Source organism: Musca domestica, unplaced genomic scaffold, assembly GCF_030504385.1.
Source record: "Musca domestica strain aabys unplaced genomic scaffold, Musca_domestica.polishedcontigs.V.1.1 154, whole genome shotgun sequence".
NCBI lineage: Eukaryota > Metazoa > Arthropoda > Insecta > Diptera > Muscidae > Musca > Musca domestica.
In genome coordinates, this window is record NW_026712212.1 from 193018 (window position 1) to 214582 (window position 21565).

Genomic DNA, 21565 nt, shown 5'->3' on the forward strand with positions numbered 1-21565 from the left:
AATGTAGTTCATAAAAACCGAAATTCACATCCGATTCCATTCAGATTTAGAACATCTCAATATTTCCAAGATCACAAGATCTGTTATAAAGATCGTAGAGATCGGACGATTCCTTTTAGTGCCTCTCCCACAAGGGGTCAAAGTTTTAAATAATCAAAACGATCATAAAACCCGAAGTAATCACCTGGTTCTCTTTAAATTTCATTCATGCCATTATTTTTACTATCGCAAGATCTGCTGTGAAAATGGAATGTATCGACTCACTTCTTCTGGTGCCAAAATTTTGAATATCAATGAAGCTCATTAAACTCGAAATTAACATCCGATTCCATTCAGACTTATTACATCGCAATATTTCCATCAACATAAAATCTCTCTCTCTCTCTCTCTTCAAAGACAGTTTCTCGTTATATTCGGCATTTCAATGACTATAGCCACAGTTTCCTCCACGTTTCTACAGTAAAATATAGATAAAATATATCCAGCTAGAATGTCGGACATTGGCATTCCTAGAGATATTTTAAAAAAGTTTTCCTTTCCAACTGGTGGAGGGTATTAAAAGTTAGGTATTTTTTAATTGTGGTTTTTAATTTCTACTATTAAAATGGTGATTTGTATATACATGTATGTGTGAACACAATATCCACATTATAGCCATAGATTGTGAAATATAAATAACTGAATTTAAAAATCTCCTTTATTTTTTCCTATTGTAGAGAAGCTCAATTCAATCCTGTTTGTTCTAAAATTAAAGGATTTAAAATATAGCCAAATACGTGTGTATGTATGCCACATATATATTTTATTGTCTTTAATTTTACCTCAATGAAATTTACAAAATTTATGCTATAGCAACTATTAAAAAAACACACAAAAAGAGAACTTCAACATTTTTCAAGTTTACTTTTCTGATGGTATTTGCTGACACAAACTCAGGAAACCAAATAAAATTCTACACTTCTAAGCTAAGGCATTCAGGAGAAGCATATACACACACATACATACTCTTTTTATTTTTTATGTTTTTTTTTTGTTCTATAAACTATTGCCTAAGAATGTTGTTGAAAGTGTCTGTGCCAATTTGTAATAGGATGCTGCTGTCGCTAGTTTTCCTAAAGTGGATGTGGAATACGAAGATATTCAAGTAAACCAAGTGGAATGTGTCTGTCTATGTCTGCATAGTTGTGAAGTAGCAGCAGCAGCAGCTATTGTGACCCATTTATGCAACAAGATATAACATAGGAGGAGTAATGTTGCTTCATACCTCAAACACACAACATACCTTCATACACACTCACACATACACACATATATAGGTAGGTTGTAAAAAGAATAGCAAATAATTCCAGGTTTCTCTTAAATGCATATTTACACAATTAAATTGTGTCAAGTCTTCTAGAGAATTTTAATAGTTCTCATTCGGCTCAGAAGGCTTGGAATATAATAGCTTCATTTTTCTGTTTACCTGGTGCTGGTCTTCCTCTTCAATTTTGTTAAAGATAATACTTGTGGTACTAACCAAAACGAGCTATTCATTATATTCTAAGAATATTTGTTTTATATTTTTTTTTATAAGACCTAACAGTTTGGTGTTATGATGTGCTCTATATATAAAACATATAATATATATTATATATTTTGTGTTAAGTCAACAGTGTATTGCAAAAAGTTGCCTAAGACCATAATACACCCTCCTTTGATTTGTTTCTTAATTCTCTTCTTGTAATCCCATCTTTGTTTGTTTTTCATAAGACTATTTTTTGCAAAAGTTTGCCTACACGCGATTAACTTTTACCACACACACACATATTTCATTCATTCTTGTCACTAAGCTGTACGTGATTTCGAGTTGGAAAAGTGAAACGCTTATTGGAGAAAATGGGGGGATTCTATCCGGCGGATATGATTGTGGGGTTTATTCAAAATTAAAACAAAAAAATCGGTTTTGTAAAATCGTCCCACTTTATTCCAGTCTCTAACCGTTAGGGATATTACAAATCACAATAGGAAAGATACTCCAATATCCCTGTAACCTTTCAGTGTCATGATCGACAAGAAAAATCCATTGCATTATTAATAGCCCCATTCGTTTGTTGGTTAGCAGCCCAAATCCAGGTTTAATGACCAACTCAAATCTACGCCATCGAAAAAGACACGGACACCTGTGACACTCCCCATGTCCCCATGTCAGAATATTTTAGTGTATTTTTCGAGAGAAACTACTAAGAGAAGGTCAAAAGTCGGGAGGGGCCGACTACACGATACCCACCCTCCACTCCCGTAACAAAAAAGTTTATTTTGGGAATTTAGGTGAAGTAGACATACCAACTATGAATCTTATCTGAATGCGTATCATGGCTTTAGAGTAGTCACACTTTGGGGACTATATCAAACTTTTAATCGATTTTCAACAAATTTGGCGGAGGAGGGCCGAGTACATGATACCCTTAACCAATAACAGAGCTGCCGTAACAAAAAAAAGTATATTGGGAATTTAGGTGCAGTAGATCATACCAACTATAAACCTTATTTGAATGCTTATCATGGCTTTAGAGTAGTCAGAATTTGAGAACTATATTCAACTCTGAATCGATTTTCAACAAATTTGGCGGAGACAATGGCCTCCTCTAGTACCAAATAACATTGCTGTATAGTGCATGATATGACTTCGATAAGAATTATATTAAACTATATTTATTGGAGCAATAGAGTTTTACCAAATGTTAAAATTCCGATGAATATGAAAAAAATCTACCCAATTTTGGCTGATATTAGACATACAGGGTGAGATAAAAAAACTGCAACCAAACTCAGACTGCTGTCATTCCCAAAACCACTCGTCCGGCAGCTGTTAAAATTATTCCAGTGACAGCTCATTATATTATTCACAAGCATACAAAAGCACTTCGGTGAGAATTTTCCAGAAAAAAAAGTTGTTCGTGATGGAATTCAAGCGTGATAGTGTGATTTCTTTATATTTGGTTGGAAAACCACAAGTGACTATCGTTAGAGCACTCCGGCATTTAAATGTGAATGAATCTTTTGTGTCTCGTACAATAGCGTAGCCCGACGTCAAGGAAGTGGATGGAAGAAAACAGCAACATCAGCAGAAATGGTTCGAAAAGTAAGGAAGCGACTTGCTTGAAACTCACGTCGGAGTGACCAAAAAATGGCTCGTGAGCTAAACATATCGCAATAGTCCATTCGGCAAATATTGAGAAATGAGCTCGGGGTAAGGCCATTGAAATTCCAAAAAGGGCAAGAAGCTGCACCGCAACAGAAAGAAAATAGACTTAAAAAAGCTAAAGAATTGCTTCGCTTGGCCGAAAGTGGTGAACTGCCGAATTTGGTTTTCTCCGTCTCCGATGCGAAAACATTCGTTGTCCAGCAGTTTGTAAACAAACAAAATGATCGTGGAAATGTGCACCTTCGGTTGGCCACCAGAACTCAAGCACCGGCCATGGTCGCTCTCCGCTAGTATAAATCGACCGTGGCATCAGAATTAATGCCGAATATTATCACGAAAATATTCCGGAGGATGTACGCAAACATTTTAGCCGCAGACCTTGGATATTCCAACAGGAAATATTGAGATGTAATAAGTCTGAATGGATATTCGGATATTCACAATTTTGACTTTTGTGGGGGAGTTACCAGAAGGAATGGACCGATATATCGCATCTTTACATCAGACCTTGGGTTAGTAAAAATATTGTGATATGTGAAATACGAAGAGAACCGGAAGCTTGTTTCGTATTTTATAATCGATTTGGTTATTAAAAATGTTGACCTTTGTGGGGAGGTACCAGCAGGAACGGTCCGATGTCTACCATCTTTATAACAGATCTTGTGTTGATAGAAATATTGCGATTTGTCAAGTCTAACTAGAATCGGATGATAATTTCGCGTTTTATGAGCTTCGTGGGCATTCAAAATTTTGACCCTTTGTGGGGTAGGTACGAAAAGGAGTAGACCGATATATCCCATCTTTAAGTCAGACGTTGGGCTAATAAAAATATTGTGATATGCGTAATTTGAAGGCAATCGGACTGCTACATCACACTTTATAAAAGTTATAATTATTGAAAATTTTGACCATTTGTGGGGGAGGTACTTGATGGAATGCACCGATTTTGCACTTGAACTAGCACTGATAGAAGTATAAGGATTTGCAAAGTTGGAGCAAAATTGGATCATCCTTCTCTTTTTGTGCAGTAACATATTTTTTTGAGAGGTGAATGAGTGGACTGATATTGCCCATCTCCGAAATCGATACAAGTTTAATAATAATATTACACAATGTACCAAGTTTGGACCAAATCGGAGTTATTGTGTGCACCAGTCAGTCAGACAGACAGACGGACATCGCTAGATCAACTGCAAATGTCCTGAAACGGGTTTTGTCCAAAGAGACCAAGAGTCTGAAACCGTTATATCGCACGTTTTGGCCTTATCAAATGATATATACCCTCTCTGGCCATATGGCTGACGGTATTAAAAATTGTCCACCCTTGCTATTGTGAAGGGCATATAGATCGTTTTATGAAACCACTATATATACTATATCTATGTATATGCGACATCCACATGCATACTTGCCATAATGACGAATTATTTGGTGGCACGTAGAGTTCTCTGTAGACATGTTCGTGCGGCATGCTTTCACACCGTAATAAACCCACCGTGACGCGAACGAAGGAGTCGTGGAGGCATGGAATTAGGTTTTGGTGACAAGGTTTCGGATATGGTAAAAAAAAAACAAACAAAAAAAACAACAACTGCAAATCGGCATAAAAACCATTAAATAAATGAAGACACGAACGATAGTCACAAAAGTCTTCTAAACGGCGATGACTCCCTCTCCCGCTCTTTGCCACTTGCATTCGCACACAACTTTATTTGTTGAGAACAAACACTCAATATGGCTTGTTAACGGTAATGCGCGACAGTGCTTGGCGGCATTATTGCAAATAAAAAAAAGACGAAAAAAAATGGAAAAATGGAAAAGAAAATACAACTATCTAGGCGGGCAACAAGTTGCAACAATGTGACAATACAACAAATAAATATTTCTATCTTTGGAGAATATGAGTGCAAACAGTGGCAAAAACAGAGAAATAATAAAAAGTGGAACTTCAATGAAATGGGTATCTACTAACAAATGGTGAAAAAAAAGAAAGTTGTAAAGAAAAGAACATGAACGTGATTTTTATACCCTACACCACATAGTGGTAAGGGTATTATGTCTTTGTGCATTTGTTTGTAACATGGAGAAGGAAACGAGATAGACCCATAGTTACTTTTGAGAACCTTCATAGAATCACTTTCTGAGTCGATTTATGCATGTCCGTCCGTCTGTCCGTCCGTCCGTCCGTCCGTCCGTCTGTCCATGTATTCTTGTGAACAAAATGCAGGTCGCATTTATTATCCGATTGAGATGAAATTTTCCAAACAATATTTTTTTGGCCCAAGGACGAACCCTATTGAAATTGGTGAGAATCGGATCAAATTTAGATATAGCTCCCATATATATCTTCATCCGATTTCGGGTTAAATGAGCACCAAATGTCCACTATCAGTCCAAATTACCTGAATTTTGGCACACCCAACCGGGTTCGGCCTAGAAGCAAGTATAGCAAATTTGGAGAAAATCGGTTCAGATATAGCTATAGCTCCCATATATATCTTTCATCCGATTTGATCTTTAAGTCCCTCACATTCCTACTATGCACTCCACAACCCTGATATTTGGTACCAGGTATTAGATGGAGCACAGAAATAGCTGTTTTAAATTTTATCGAAATCGGTTCAGATTTGGATATAGCTCGCATATATATCTTCATCCGATTTCGGGTTAATTGACCACCAAATTGCCAATATCAGCCCAAATGGCCCGAATTTTGGCACATGTGACCGAGATTAGCCTTAAAGTAAATACAACAAATTTGGAGAAAATCGGTTCAGATTTGGATATAGCTCCCATATATATCTTCATCCGATTTCGGGTTAATTGTGCACCAAATGGCCGATATAAGTCCAAATGGACTGAATTTTAGTACATCGAACCAAATTCAGCCTAGAAGCAAGTATATCAAATTTAGTGAAAATCGGTTCAGATATAGATATAGCAACCATATATATGTTTCATCCGATTTAGTGTTTTAGTCCCTTACATTCGTAATGTTCACTCCACAACCGTGATATTTGGTACCAGGTATTAGATGGAGCACAGGAATAGCTGTTTTAAATTTTATCGAAATCGGTTCAGATTTGGATATAGCTCCCATATATATCTTCATCCGATTTCGGGTTATTGACCACCAAATGGCCGTAATAGCATCAATTTTGGCAAATCCGACCGAAACCAGCTTAGAAGCAAGTACACCAATTTTAGTAAAAATCGGTTCAGATATAGCTATAGCTCCCATATATATGTTTCATCCGATTTCGTCTTTAAATCCCTCACATTCGTAATATGCACTCCACAGAAATGATATTTGGTACCAGTTATCAGATAAAGCCCAAAAATAGTTGATTTTAATTTTATTAAAATCTGTTCCGATTTGGATATGCCTCCCATATATATCTTCATCCGATTTCGTGTTAATTGTGCATCAAATGGCCAATATCAGCCCAAATGGCATGAATTTTGGCAAATCCGACCGAAACCAGCCTATAAGCAAGTACACACATTTTAGTAAAAATCGGTTCAGATATAGCTCTAGCTCCATATATATGTTTCATCCGATTTGCTCTTTAAGTCCCTTACATTCGTAATATACTCTTCACAGGAATGATATTTGGTACCAGATATCAGATAAAGCCCAAAAGTAGTCGCTTTTAATTTTCTCAAAATCTCTTCAGATTTGGATATAGCACCCATATGTATCTTCATTCGATTTCGAGTTAATTGTGCAACAAATGGCCAATATCAACCGAAATGGCATGAATTTTGGCATATCTGGCCAAATTCAGCCTAGAAGCAAGGACACCAATTTTAGTAAAAGTAGTTTCAGATATAGCTATAGCTCCCAAATATATCTTCATCCGATTTCGGATTAAATGTGCAGCAAATGGCTAATATTGGCACATCAAATTTAGTGAAAATCGGCCGGATACAGCTATAGCTCCTATATATACCTTTCATCCGATTTGTACTTTAAGTCCCTCAAATTCGAAAAATTTACGATACAAGAATAATATTTGGTATCAGATGCAGCCAAGAAATATCTTCTTTTTCAGTTTTACAAATATCGGTTCAGATTTGGATATACCTCCTATATATATATTCATCCAATTTCGTGATGATTGCGCACCAAATGTCCAATATCAGCCCAAAAGTCCTGGGTTTTGGCAAATCTGACCGAATTCAGCCTAGAATCAAATACATCAAACTTGGTGAAAATCGGTTCAGATATAGCTATAGTTCGTAAAATGCACGATAGAATTAGATAGATTTTGATTTTGTACCAAATATCTCATAGAGCTCTGAAATGCCCTGTATAAACCTTTTTACGAGAGCTCTACTAAATATGCATAGTGGTGTAGGGTATCATATAGTCGGCCCCGCCCGACTTTTGAGCTTTCCTTACTGGTTTTATTTGCAATAATGCTTCTCTACATCTGCTTCTTTTTCTCCATTGTATTGCGTTTTTTGTTTGTTTATTTTTTTATTGTTATAAAATTTTTTGTGCCCAGTTCTTACCTCAATTCAACACGAAATGCTGACAATGTTTGCATTCTATTTACGGACGCTTAGTAACTGAACGGCGAGAAAAACAACAACCAAATCCGCAACGGGCCATGTGGTCGAAATGTTGGTCATGATTCATGAATGAATTTCATGATATGACTGACGACTACCCATAACAATTGAGGTTTGTGCGGTGAATATCATCGTAATTATACAAGTATTGCATTTGTATTTACCCAGCGAACCAAATGTCGGCCGTCCGGCACATATGCTCAAAGTCTGAAGTTTTATCCGACACTTCTGTTCGACGTAGGTTCGGATTCTGACCTAATTTTTTAAGGGATTTTTTCTTTTGGAGAGTTTGTTTCTCTTTTGCTAGTGTGGCAACATTTGTTGTAAAAACAAATAAAAAATTAAGTTCGGCCAGGCCAAACTTTTAAAACCCACCACCATTGGGTAAAGATATTCAAACGTGTTCCATTTTCAAATACCAGTAAGACCATTTGGATAATGTTGTTAAAGTGGGTTAGGCCGTTATATGGGGGCCATACCAAAACTGGAACCGCTATAGAAAATTTTATACTTCAAGTATTGTCATCTACCAAATCTTCTAAAATACCAAATTTGAAACAATTTCATGGGTAAATGTGACTAGGGTTATCAAAATACCGAATATCGGTGGGTATCGTTATAGGAAAAAAGTGGAACTAAATATCCAATGTTCTGCCACCGGAGCTAAAATCCATTATGACCTACAAATACCAGATTTTAGACAAATCCGTGAAAAAATGTGGCAAAAATCATCGAAATACCGAATATCGGGTGGTACCGTTATATGGGGCTATATAAAAACGTGGACTTATACATACAATGTTTCGCCATCGGAGGAAGAACCCATTATGACCAACAAATACCAATTTTTAGACAAATCGATGAACAAAATTTGGCAAAAATCATCGAAATACCGAATATCGGGAGGTACCGTTATATGGGAGGTAGACAAAAACATTGACCTATGCATAAAATGCTTCGCCGCCGTACCTAGAACCCATTATGACCAACAAATACCAATTTTTAGACAAATCTGTGAAAAAATGTGGCAAATATGAAAAAAATTTCCGAATATCGGGAGGTACCGTTATATGGGAACCTATACATAAAATGCTTCGCCGCCGGAACTAGAACCCATTATGATCTATAAATACCAATTTTAGCCAAATTTGTGTAAAAAATGTAGAAAAAATCATCGAAATTGCGAATTTCGGTAGGTACCGTTTAAACGGTAACGTGGGTCTACGCATACAATGTTCCGCCCCACGAGCTAGAACCTATTACGAACTGCAAATACCAATTTTTAGACAAAATCGGTGGAAAAATGTAACGAAAAATCATAAAAAAACCGAATATCGGGAGGTACCGTTATATGGGGACTATACCAAAACATGGACCGATATATCTCAGTTTTAATACCAGCCATCTTAGACACAATACAATTTGTTCTGCCTAATTTTGAAGCTCTACGTCAAATAATGTGGCCTGTATCGTAATTTCAACAGACAGTCCGACGAACAGATGGACAGACAGATAGACTGACAGACGGACTTAGAATTTTATGCTGATTATGAACATATATACTTTATGGTGTTCACAGCGAATATTTAGGGATGTTACAAACGGAATGGCAAAGATAATATACCCTCCTTTCCAAGGTGGAAGGTTAAAAAATGGTGTGCGTTTCTCTCTCTGTCTCTTTTATGTGAAATAAATTGATGAAATAAATGCGTAATTGTACATTCGTGATAGTTCTTTTGAGTTCGGGTCCGAAATCTGTTCGACAATTTTAATTTCACCTCCGAATTTCTCTGCTAATTTGGTCCGACTTCGGTTCGAAAGTCGGCTAAAACATCAGACTTTTATCCAAACCCTTCGGTCCGACAACACGTCAACCACTTTATATAAATTTTGGTCAGAAGTCGGACCGAATTCACATTAGAAAGATTCTTCCAATTTTGGTTCGACCTCGGACTGTTTGGTTCGCTGGGTACCTACCAAGCTTAGAATGAGTCAGATTTATTATTAGAAAGGCGTCCACATTTTTTGTGGAGGGGAATGACAGTCATAACGAGTAAATTGTAAATACCTATTGACTTTTTTCAAATATTTCAATTAAAAATACAAGGAGTAGTTTTTTCGCTGCTGTCGCATATTAAATGAAGTGTAAAAGTAAATAGCCAATTATACAGACGAGGGTCTAATAATAATTTTTGTGAAATGAGTCAGTGCATTGAAGCAATAAAATCTTAGCAGAAATACGTTATTTAATAAATTTCTACATCATACCATAAAATAAATCCCAGTTTCAATTACATTCATCTTTCCTCTCCTTCACTTTGCTCTCCTACATATTTCCGTTTTTTTACAATTTCTCCCACGTTACAGACAATCACGTCCATACAAATTGTTCTTCATGTTTTAAACGACAAATCACATAGCTATATGTATGTACATGTATATGTAATTATTAAAAGGTTAAATATCTAAGACTCACACACACACATATCCATTCAGCCAGACACAAAATATCTCTCTCATCAACCATCCATGCACTCCATCACCCGTGGAACTTTCACTCCATGGCAGACAGTATTGTTCTTGGCTTGCCATTCATTAATTCACATCGGTTTCCTCACACTCCAAAAGCTATTAAAACGGATGTTTTAACTTCACTTTGCTGCTGTTGTTGTTGTTGTTGCTGTTTAAGCTGTAGCTACACTTGTCTCCTAATAAGCTTTAAGTTAAAGAAGAAAAATAATTAATTTACCCTCGAGGAGTGAGATAGACAAAGAGGGAAAGAGAGCGAGAGAGAGAGAGGAGAAAAGATGTAAAGACAAGCAAGAGTTGTAAACTGTTTTGTTGTAAAATTCAAAAAGCGGTTTCCATATAAATTTCTTTTATCGTTTTGTTGTAGTTGTTGTTCTTGGTTTTTTTATTGTTTATAAATAACTGCTTTTGGAAAACAATTACATTTGTAAATAATTGAGAGTGGGATATAAAATCGTATTTATTTTCCCTGCACCGCAATGTGGTCATGGGAATTACACACATACATATAAATGTGTATTTATGCATTTTATTTATTAAAAAGGGGAAAACCTTTTGCCATAGCCACCTAGCACCATTCGATTTCAGATATTTTGAAAGTTTTGACGACATTTTACAACGGAATTGAATATGATATCGATTGTCTACCTTCCAAACCATATCAATCTAAAATCAGGTTCAAAAATATTTGAAATCGGTCAAGGTTTTGGTATAGGTCCTACCCACTGTCCGACTTCAATATTTTTTATTTATTTATTATTTTTATTATTACCATTTTTTTTTTTTTTTTGAAAAGTTGACCTCATTTGCTAACGAAATTGTCTGTAAATTTGTATTTTGGATTCTCCATCAGTACATCAAGCCAGTACAAAAAATTTCGAAAACGGTGCACGTTTTGAAATGGCCCTGATATAACTACATATACTACTCGATTTCAGATGTTTTTACGATTTTGACCAACCTAAGGCCTAAAGAATTGAATTTTACGTCGTGGCTCTTAAAGAGTTGGTCAGGTCTGTACTAAAATAAGTAAAAAAGCTGTAAGTTCGGCCAGGACAAACTTTGAATACCCTCCACCATTTGAAACGAATTTGACAATTTTCAAAAAAAATAAATAAATAAATAAATAAAATCCGTAAAAAAGTCGATTAAAATCTTAAAAAATTAAAAATATATTAGGGCCTATACGACGACGTGGACCTGCATAGGCAACTTTTGTCAGAAGCCATTACAATATTCAAATGCGAATCTTGAAAAAAAATCGGTGAATATCGTAGCTAAAATCATCAAAATACCGAGGTACCATTTTATGGCGTCAATACCAAAACGTGGACCTGCATAGACAATTTTCTGTCATAGGATGTAGTATCTCTTACCAACATCAAATACCGAATTTGAATCAATTATGGTGAATAATGTCGCTAAAATCCCCAAAATGCCGAATATCGTCATGTGCCGTTACATGGGGGCTATACGAAGGCGTGGACCTGCACGGACAATTTTCTGTCAATTTTCTCGGTCCACTCCCTCTGGTACACTCCCCCACAAAAGGTTGAAATCTCCAAAAAAAGTATTTTACTGCACAGAAAAAGAAAAGATTTTGCTCCAAAAATACAATTCCTAATATTTGCATCAGTGATATGTCAGGTGCAAAAATGGGCAATATCGGTCTACTCCAACAAGTACAAGGTCAGATAAAAAACTGCAACACATATTTTTTTTTTTTTAATTTTATTGAATGAAAACAAAAATTGTCGGAAATAGCAACAAATTTTAGAATAAGTTTAGATTTGTTCGAATTGGTCACCTTTGGCACGAATTATGGCCTTCAAACGGCTAATGAAACCGTCACACGCTGCCCGAATGTTGCTCTGCGGTATTTTGGCCCATTCCGGCGAAGCGCTTGCTTGAGGAGATCGACACTTTGGTATTTTTTGGTGCCAACCTTGCTTTCCAAAATACTCCAGACACAATAGTCCAACGGATTGGTATCCGGAGATTTTGGTGGCCATTGTGCGCTGAAAATAAAGCGAGGAACCTTATTGTGTAACTATTCTTAGGATGTCCAAGGTCTGCGGCCAAAATGTTTGCGTGCCCAAGGCACCCTCCACAATATTTTCGCGATAATATTCTGCATTTATTCTGATGCCAAGGTCGAGTTCTGGTGGCCAACCGAAGATGCAAAATTTAAGCTGACCTCTTTGGCAAGTAAACACGATCATTTTGTTTATTTACAAACTGCTGGTCAACGAATGTTTTTCACATCGGAGAAAACCAAATTTGTGAACTGCCAAAATGCCACTTTCGGCCAAGCGAAGCCACTCTTTAGCTCTTTTGAGTCTACCTTCTTTCTGTTGCGGTGTAAGTTCTTGCACTTTTTGGAATTTCAATGACTTTACCCCGAGCTCATTTTTCAATATTTGCCGAATGGAATATTGTGATATGTTCAGCTCACGAGCCATTTTTCGGCCACTGCGACACGGCCGATCAAGTCGCTTCTTTAATTTTCGAACCATTTCTGCTGATGTTGTTGTTTTCTTCCGTCCACTTCCTTGACGTCGGGCTACGCTACCAGTATCACAGTAACGAGCAATGGTACGAGTCACAAAAGATTTATTCACATTTAAATTCTGGTGTGCTCTAACGATAGCCACTTGTGGTTTTCCAGCCAAATATAAAGAAATCACACTATCACGCTTGAATATCATCACAAGTAACTTTTTTTCTGGAAAAATCTCACCAAAATGCTTTTGTACGCTTGTAAACATTATAACGAGCTGTCACTGGAATAATTTTAACAGCTGTCGCACGAGTGGCTTAGAAATTGTAGCAGTCTGAAGTTGGTTGCAGTTTTTTTCATCTCACCCTGTATATGGGAGCTATAGCTATATCTAGACCGACATTCACAAAATTTGAAGTACTTGTTTCTAGTCGGAATTGTCAGAATTCAGTCCATTTTGGGCTGCATTTTGTTTACAAAAATACATGGACAGACGGACATGCATAAATCGACTCAGAAAGTGATTCTATGAAGATCCTCAAAAGTAACTGTGGATCTATCTCGTTTCCTTCTCGATGTTACAAACAAATGTTACAAACCCACTATGTGATGTAGGGTATAAAATAACTTTACTCAGAAGTATGCAATCAAATGTATCTCTTCGTCATTTATCGTAATTCATACTGAAATATAGATGGCGCTTTCTACAAATGTTATGGGTACACAGTTGGATATAGTCTTGATATAACAACGAGGGCTTCTTTTTAATTTTCACTAGTTTTCACCCCGTTTTCTAATGAAATTGGTCATATTTTGATATTTTGTGTTTTTGATGAAAATAAAGCTCCCATTTATTTTATTTTTGGCGGTATCCTTACTCATTTTAGTTGTAAATTTACTATACGAAAATTAGCCATACATCAATATTTTCATTCAAATACACACCAATATGTTTTTAAATGAAATTCTCATTGAATGACAAGAAAAAAAAAACTACATGCCGAACAACCAATTCGAACTGAACAAAATGTTTACATCTTTGTTTATACACAGCATTTTATTATATATTATTTCATCAATTATATATTTGTTATCATTGCCAATATATGTATATGAACAAATTCATTTGAAATCGAAATCGATTGAAATTACATATCTCCAATACGATGTTTTCCAACCAGCGAATGTGTGGTTATTTTAAGAATATTATTGTTGTTGTTATTATTATTATTAGTATTGTTATTGCTGTTACTATTTCATTGTTAATTTGAATTGTTGAACGTTCAGAGTTTTGTAATTAGCCTCATGCACAATTAGTATTCCTTTGTTCGGTGACTACCCATTTTCAATTGGCATTGTTGAGCACAACTGAACAATGATATTTTTTAATTGTTTAAAATTAAATAGAATCAAAACCAAAAAATTGTGTATAATGTGAGTAATATTCTAATATATTAGTAAAAATTTTCAAATGCCATGATAATGTTGTTTTTGGGCAAATTTGTTCAACATTAAGGTTTGGGGGGAAATTCAATTCTGTTTCTGAGAACTTTTAAGGCAAGTGGCAGGGCTTTGATGTGGATGGAGGTGGGTTTCTCATTTCACTATTGAGCTATTACCATGGGTGGAGAGAGGGATTTATTTTGGAAAAGTAGGATAGACCCATATTATCGCTGTATCACCTAAGTGTTCCATATGACATTTTTGTTTTTTTGAAATTTAGGAGATTTCGTAGGTTTTCATAGCATCCACCATAGTATGGGGGCATACTAAGTTTGTCATTCCGTTTGCAACTCCTCGAAACCTACTCCTCCTCGAAAGTATATATTCGTGATCAGTATAAGATTCTATGTCGATTTAGCTATGTCCGGAATGTGGCAGGGCAGATTTTGAACAAAATAACGTAGCTTGACAAAATTTGGCTGAGATACATTTCAGATATGCAGAAATTTTCGTATTGAAAATCGGGCATATAGGTTCACATTTTGATATGGAACCCATATAACTGTTCCGCCAGATTTAAGGTGTTTTGGCTGTTTTAAGGTGGGAATACATAAAGTGCTTATTTGGCTAGCTTAAGTCATCAGCTGGCTTCTTCGGAAATAAGCAAAGTAGATTAGGGCCAAAATCGAATTAAGTTAACCTAAAACTCCTTTGTTCCTCTACGAAGAAGCCAGCCGATGACTTAAGCTAGCCCAATATGCGCTTTATATATACCCACCTTTAGTCATATTTTTCTACCCTCCACCATACATAGTATGCAGGGTTTATTACGTTCGTCATTCCGATTATAACTCATCGAAATAATATTTTAGACCTAGCAAAGTACATATATTTTTGATCAGCGTAAAATTCGAAGAAAATGTAGCCCTGTCAGTCCGTCTGTTGTTATCACGCCAAAGTCAAAACGAATTAAGATATAAAGCTAACATTTTGCGCAGATCAGTCGTTTCTCTGCCGGCAGGTCAAGTTCGAAGATGGGCTATATAGGTCCACGATATCGTATAGCCCCAACGGTATCTTCCGATATTCTATATTTTAATGATTTTAGCGACATCTTTTCAATGGAATTATCTGAAAATCCACACAAGGAGTTCATTCTGAGTACTTTAACCTCTAGAAGAGAATTGGATATAAAGGCCCGCGATTCGTGTATCCCCCATACAACGGTACCTCCCGATATTCGGTATTTTGATGATTGTAGCCACATTTTATTATGGAAATGTCTGAAAATCCACTCGAGGAGTTCCTTCTGAGTAAATTAACCCGTGGAAGATAATTGTCTATGCAGGTCCACATATAACGGTATCTCCTTATAGCCACATTTTTTAATGGAATGGTCTGAAAATCCACGTAAGGAGTTCTTCTGAATAATTTCCACACTGGGAGAGAATTGTCTATATAGGTCCACGATATCGTATATCCGCCATATAACGGTTCCTCCCTATATTCGGTATTTTGATAATTGTAGCCAATTTTTTCAATGGAATTGTCTCAAAATTCACACCAGGAGTTCCCTGTGAGTACTTTTCCCCCCCCGGAAGAGAATATCCACGATATCGAATATCCTCCATATAGCGTTACCTCCCGATATTTGATATTTTCATGATTTTAGCCAAAATTTTCAATGGAAGTGTCCCACAATCCAAACCAGAATTTCCTTATGAGTACTTTGCCACCTGGGAGAGAATTGTCTATATAGGTTTACGATATCGTCTAGCCCTCATATAACGATTTTCATTTAAGTGGTATTTTTCGACGGATTTTTTGAACATTTTCAAGATTCTTCAGAATGTCGGAGGGTATTAAATGTTCGCTCAGCCCAAACTTAGCTGCTTTTTTACTTGTTGAACATAATTTGCTGTAAATTGGCAGTTTATCTTCCACGTGAGAAATAAACATCTTTGCAAAGATATCATAGATCCAAGTTTAGTTATAGTCCCCATATAACTGCAGCCACCCATTATTCGGTATTTTGTTGATTTGCGCCAAATGTTTTACCGGAACTGTATCATATTTGGACTTTGCAGTGGGTACTATTTCCTCCTACCTCCCGAAATTCGGAATTTTGTTGATTTTAGCTGCTTTTTCAACAGAATTAACTCAAGCTTGGTATTTGGAGTTCCTAACAAGCACCGCACTTGCTGACAGATATTTTCCGGTTAATGCCCACATATTCGGAATTTTAAGAATTTTGGTAAATTTTTTTCAAAAGGAAATTTTTTACGACCTGAAAATTTCTTTCATATGATGGAGGGTAATGACTAAGGCCCGGCCGAACTTAACTGATTTTTTACTTGTTTAGAGTGTCGTTTCTAAATTATCGATCAGATTTTTGGGATTGCCTGACGATTTTGCAACAACAAAATACTATGGTATCCCAAACAAGCAAGCCAAACTCTGTTCTATTAATAGACACAGGCACGGTCGACGAAGGGGTTTTTGTTGTAACAGACAAAACAAACTTACATGGTTATGTTACTTCGTTCAGGTTGAACGAAAACATAACAAGTGGAGAAAGATGTAAATGTTTATAAGTGCGGTTGTAAGATTTAGAAGATTTTCCAAAAGAATTTTAGTTTTATGTAATTCTTTTGTTCCTCTTCTATTGAGCTTACAATCTCGTCACTTGGGTAAAAAATGTTTGTTGTCATAGAAGTTATTTTTTTAAAATAACTTCTGGGGAGAATATCCCAGACAAGAAACAAGGGAACTGATGAGGATTGGTGGCTCTTTCCGAAACCTAGGTATTCCCTGCCTTACCCCCTGGTAAACATTACCATCGTTCTCCACTCATAAACGTTGTTTTTATAAAAACAACAATAATGGGATTTTGCCTGACGATTTTGCAACAACAAAATACTATGGTATCCCAAACAAGCAAGCCAAACTCTGTTCTATTTGCTCAAATTTTTAAATTTTTTGCAGATAATAAATTTGCAAATTTGCCTTTCGAAATTTCTCGGGCCGTTATAATTTTTTTTTTTTTTTTTTGATAACTTCTGATTATGTTGCTTTTTATTTATTTATTTATTTTTTTTTTAAAGGACATTTGGCACTTCCTACTGCTAGGTAATGAGTTTAACCCAATTTGTCAGCTTAATCATGTACTAACAAATGGAATTGGATGTAAAATTGTGGAATTGTTAATTTTGTTTGTAATGTCTGGTGGAAACAAAATGAAATCGAACAAAACATGAAAATCTTTGTATAAACCAAACAAAATTAAATTGTTGCAACAATTTTATTCACATAGCGATTTTTTTGACGTTGGTTTGGGAATATTTCTATTTTTAAAATTATTGTTATATTTGTTGTTGTTGTGTGTAGCGATTAGATAACCCGGGTTGTGTTGTTCCGACCATTGTCACCGCCAGAAGCAATTATGTTTGTGGCCTTATGGGGATGGTAGACGGCCTTATGGGGCTGGGAAATTAATATGGCCATAGTTATTTTCTAATTGCATAATGTTTGGCGTCATGATTTCAACCCACGCACACAGACACACACACACACACACACAATTACTCACTGGAGTGGGACCTAACATCAAGCAACATTCATATTAATGTTTTTTATTTAAACTTTAAATCCCATTTCACTTCACCTTCAATGTTCATACATTGTGGGTTCCACTGTATTGAGTTTGTGTACATTGGCATTAAACTCATGTGAAAACAAACTTAATTTATTTGTACACTTAATTTCGCGGGCTTTGTTCATATGTCAACTTTGCGAGCATACAACTGATGGGTGGATTTATTTTCAGGTGACTCGTAAAAACCAAGCAAATATAAATTTTCTAATAATTTATTATGCCTCCTTGAAACCTTTCAAAAAGAGATAAGATTCTATACTAAATTTACAATTCTATTGGAAATTATTAACAATCAATATTTCTTTCTATTTTCAGGTAATTTTGAATTAGAATTTATTGAAAAAATATTCAAAATGCACGGAGAGGTATTCAGGTATGTTCAAAATTTGAGGAAACCTAAAATCACTTTTAACCCATTACTTGTAATGACTTGTACACATCCTCCGCCTTACTAGAAAAAAAATGACAACTACATATCCCCTACAAGTTCCCAGAAAATGGTGAATTACCCAGTAAACAAAACATAAGGAGTTGTTACTAAAAATGTCAAGGAAAAATGACTTACTTTTATTTTATCTGGTCATGAGTAAAAGTTTGTAAATCCTGCAAACGCCGACGACTTGATATCTCTGTGCGAAAAAATCTATTTTTTCAATTATTACGGGGAAAATCCATCAGATTATGAAAGTAGAGCTATAACAAGTAAAAAAATGCCCTCCTCCATTTTGTAGGAGCTTGAATATTTAAAAAAAAAAAAAAAAAAAACGGGGAAAAATACCGCTCAAATGAAAACTTATTATATGGAAGCTATATGAAGACGTGGATTTACATCGACAATTTTCCGTCATAGGTCGTAGTACCTATTACAAGTTTCTAATACGAGATTTGAAAGAATTCCGGTGAATAATGTCCCTAAAATCATCAAAATACCGAATATCGGGAGGTATCGCTATATGGGGGTTATACGAAGACCTGGATCTGCATAGGTTTCGGCATTTTCTGTCACAGAATTTAGTACCCATTACGAAGTGCAAATACGAAATTGGAAACAATTTCGGTGAATAATGTCGCGAAAGTCATCAAAATACAGAATATAGGCAGATACCGATATATGGGGGCTATATGAAAACCTGGATCTGCATAGACAATTTCTGTCATAGACTGAAGTATCCATTAGCAACTTCAAATACGAAAATTGAAGCAATTCCTGTGAACAATGTCGCTAATATCATAAAAATACCGAATAAAGGGAGGTGCCGTTATATGTGGCTATCGTGGAGCTTTATAGACAATTCTCTTTCAGAGGGTAATGTACTCAGAAGGAACTCCTTGTGTAGATTTTCAAACAATTCCAGTGAAAAATTTGGCTAAAACTATCAAAATACCGAATATAGGGAGATACCGATATATGGAGGCTATATGAAAACCTGGATCTGCATAGACAATTCTTGTTATAGACTGAAGTATCCATTAGTACCTTCAAATACGAAATTTGAAATAATTCCGAATGAAGGTAGGAGCCGTTATATGTTGGAGCTATATAGACAATTCTCCTTCAGAGGGTCAAGTACTCAGAAGGAATTCCTCGTGTAGATGTTCAGACAATTCCAGTGAAAAAATGTGGCTAAAATCATCAAAAATACCGAATATGGGGAGGGGAATATACGATATCGTGGACCTTATATGTGGTTCCGTTATATGTGAGCTATATGAAGATATGTGCCTGCATGGAAAATTTTCCGTCATAGGTTGTAGTACCCATTGCGAATTTCAATTCCGGTGAATAATGTTCCTAAAATCATCCAAATTTTGGATATAGGGGGGTACCGTTTTGTGGTGCCTATGCGATATCGGGGACCTATATAGGCAATTCTCTTGCAGGGGGTAAAGTACTCAGACCGCACTCCTTGTGCCGAATTTCATACAATTTCGTTGAAATTGGTGGCTAAAATCATAAAAAATACCGAATATCGGGAGGTACCGTTACATTGGGGCTATAAGATATATGGACCAATATAGCACATCTTCGAACTCGAATTGACATGTTAGTATACCCATAGCAGAATGAACCCGTATAGAATTTTTCTGTTCAAAACTATTCCAACATATCTACAGATAAACCCTAGTAACCAACAGTGGCCTCAATATCAAATTTCACAATTTCAGCTCTATCCCTTCACCCAATACCAAATTTAGTAACATTTACCACGCGTATCCCAAACAATCTACATCTCTCCGCCAAGATAGCGTCAAAGATTCGAAATTGGTGATATTTAGTACTTTTCGTACAAATAGAGGACACATCTTCAAACCACCGCCGAATCTTAGATTCCATCTGCATCTTAATTTCTTATTTCGGGATTCCAGCCCTATACATTCATACAGTACCAAATTTAGTAACATTTAGTACTTTTCGTGCAATTATAGTACACATTTCCAAAAACACATCCATATCGTAACCACAGAAACAAACGGGGACATCTATATCAAATTTCAGGATGTCAGCTCTATTCCATCACCCAATACCAAATTAAGTACTATTTAGTACTTTACGTATAATTATAGTACACATTTCCACATCACAATTCCAGATACCCACAGAGAGCTCAATATTAAATTTGAGAAATCCAGCCCTATCCCTTTACCCAATATCAAATTTAGTACCATTTAGTACAACTATATTTACACATTTCCATATGTTCAGGCTACACATGAACAGCAACCCCTATATAAAATTCCAGATTTGAAGGATTATCTGTTCACCCAGTGTCAAATTGTACCAAATATAGTACCATTTAGTAATTATCGTGAACTTGTTGTACACATTTCCAAAATCACCCCTTTACAGGGATCCCAATGCAAAATTTAAAAATTCTAGCTCATCCTAAACCAAACTGTTTGAACAGAAAAATATTTATTATACCCTTAGCCATATGGTTAGAGAGAGGGTATATATCATTTGATACGGTCAAAACGTGCCTACTCGAAACAACGGTTTTAGACCCTAGCTCTCTTTGGACCAAATACGTTTCAGGATATTTGGAGTCGATCTACCGATGTCCGTCCGTCCGTCTAACTCTCGAAGGGAGTATCCGATTCGATCCAAACTAGGTACATCGTAATATTATTGTCAAACTTAGATAGAGTTCGGAGATGGGGAATATCGGTCCACTCCTTCCTGCTTCTGGTACCTCCCCCACAAAAGGTAAAAATATGCACAGAAAATATCGGCTCACTCCTTGTGGTACCTCCGCCACAAATGGTTTAAATGTTGATTAATTATTTGTATTATCTTGGAAATTAATGTTAGATGCTCATCCTAATATTATTTCAGTATTAGATGAAGTGGAATACTTCGGTCCCCTATCTTCCAAAAATTACTACATTTTTCATGTCAAGGTAAATGCAGTAGTCGATATAGCCCAAATGTGGTACATTTTTATGAGATTTAGGTCAGATACGAAATGGACCACATTGACCCACTCCTTTGTAACCTCCCTAGTTATATTCAAATAAACGATCAATGGCTGAGGCTATACATCAGTCGGCAAAACCGTCGGATACTTTTTAACTTCTTTTTAGTCTCTTTTCCGTAACATTATTTATAGCAAGCATATTATTCATTTCCCTTTTTGGTGCCATTCGTTCGTCCAATAAATACAATTTTGTGACC

At 35.9% G+C, this 21565-nt stretch overlaps 1 protein-coding gene across 3 annotated transcripts in view; it reads left to right on the forward strand.

Moving 5' to 3' along the window:
- The window catches only part of LOC101896521 (fasciclin-3), a 418355-nt gene that overhangs the window by 36240 nt on the left and 360550 nt on the right, over positions 1-21565 (forward strand). The gene's annotated exons all lie outside the window — the stretch shown is intronic.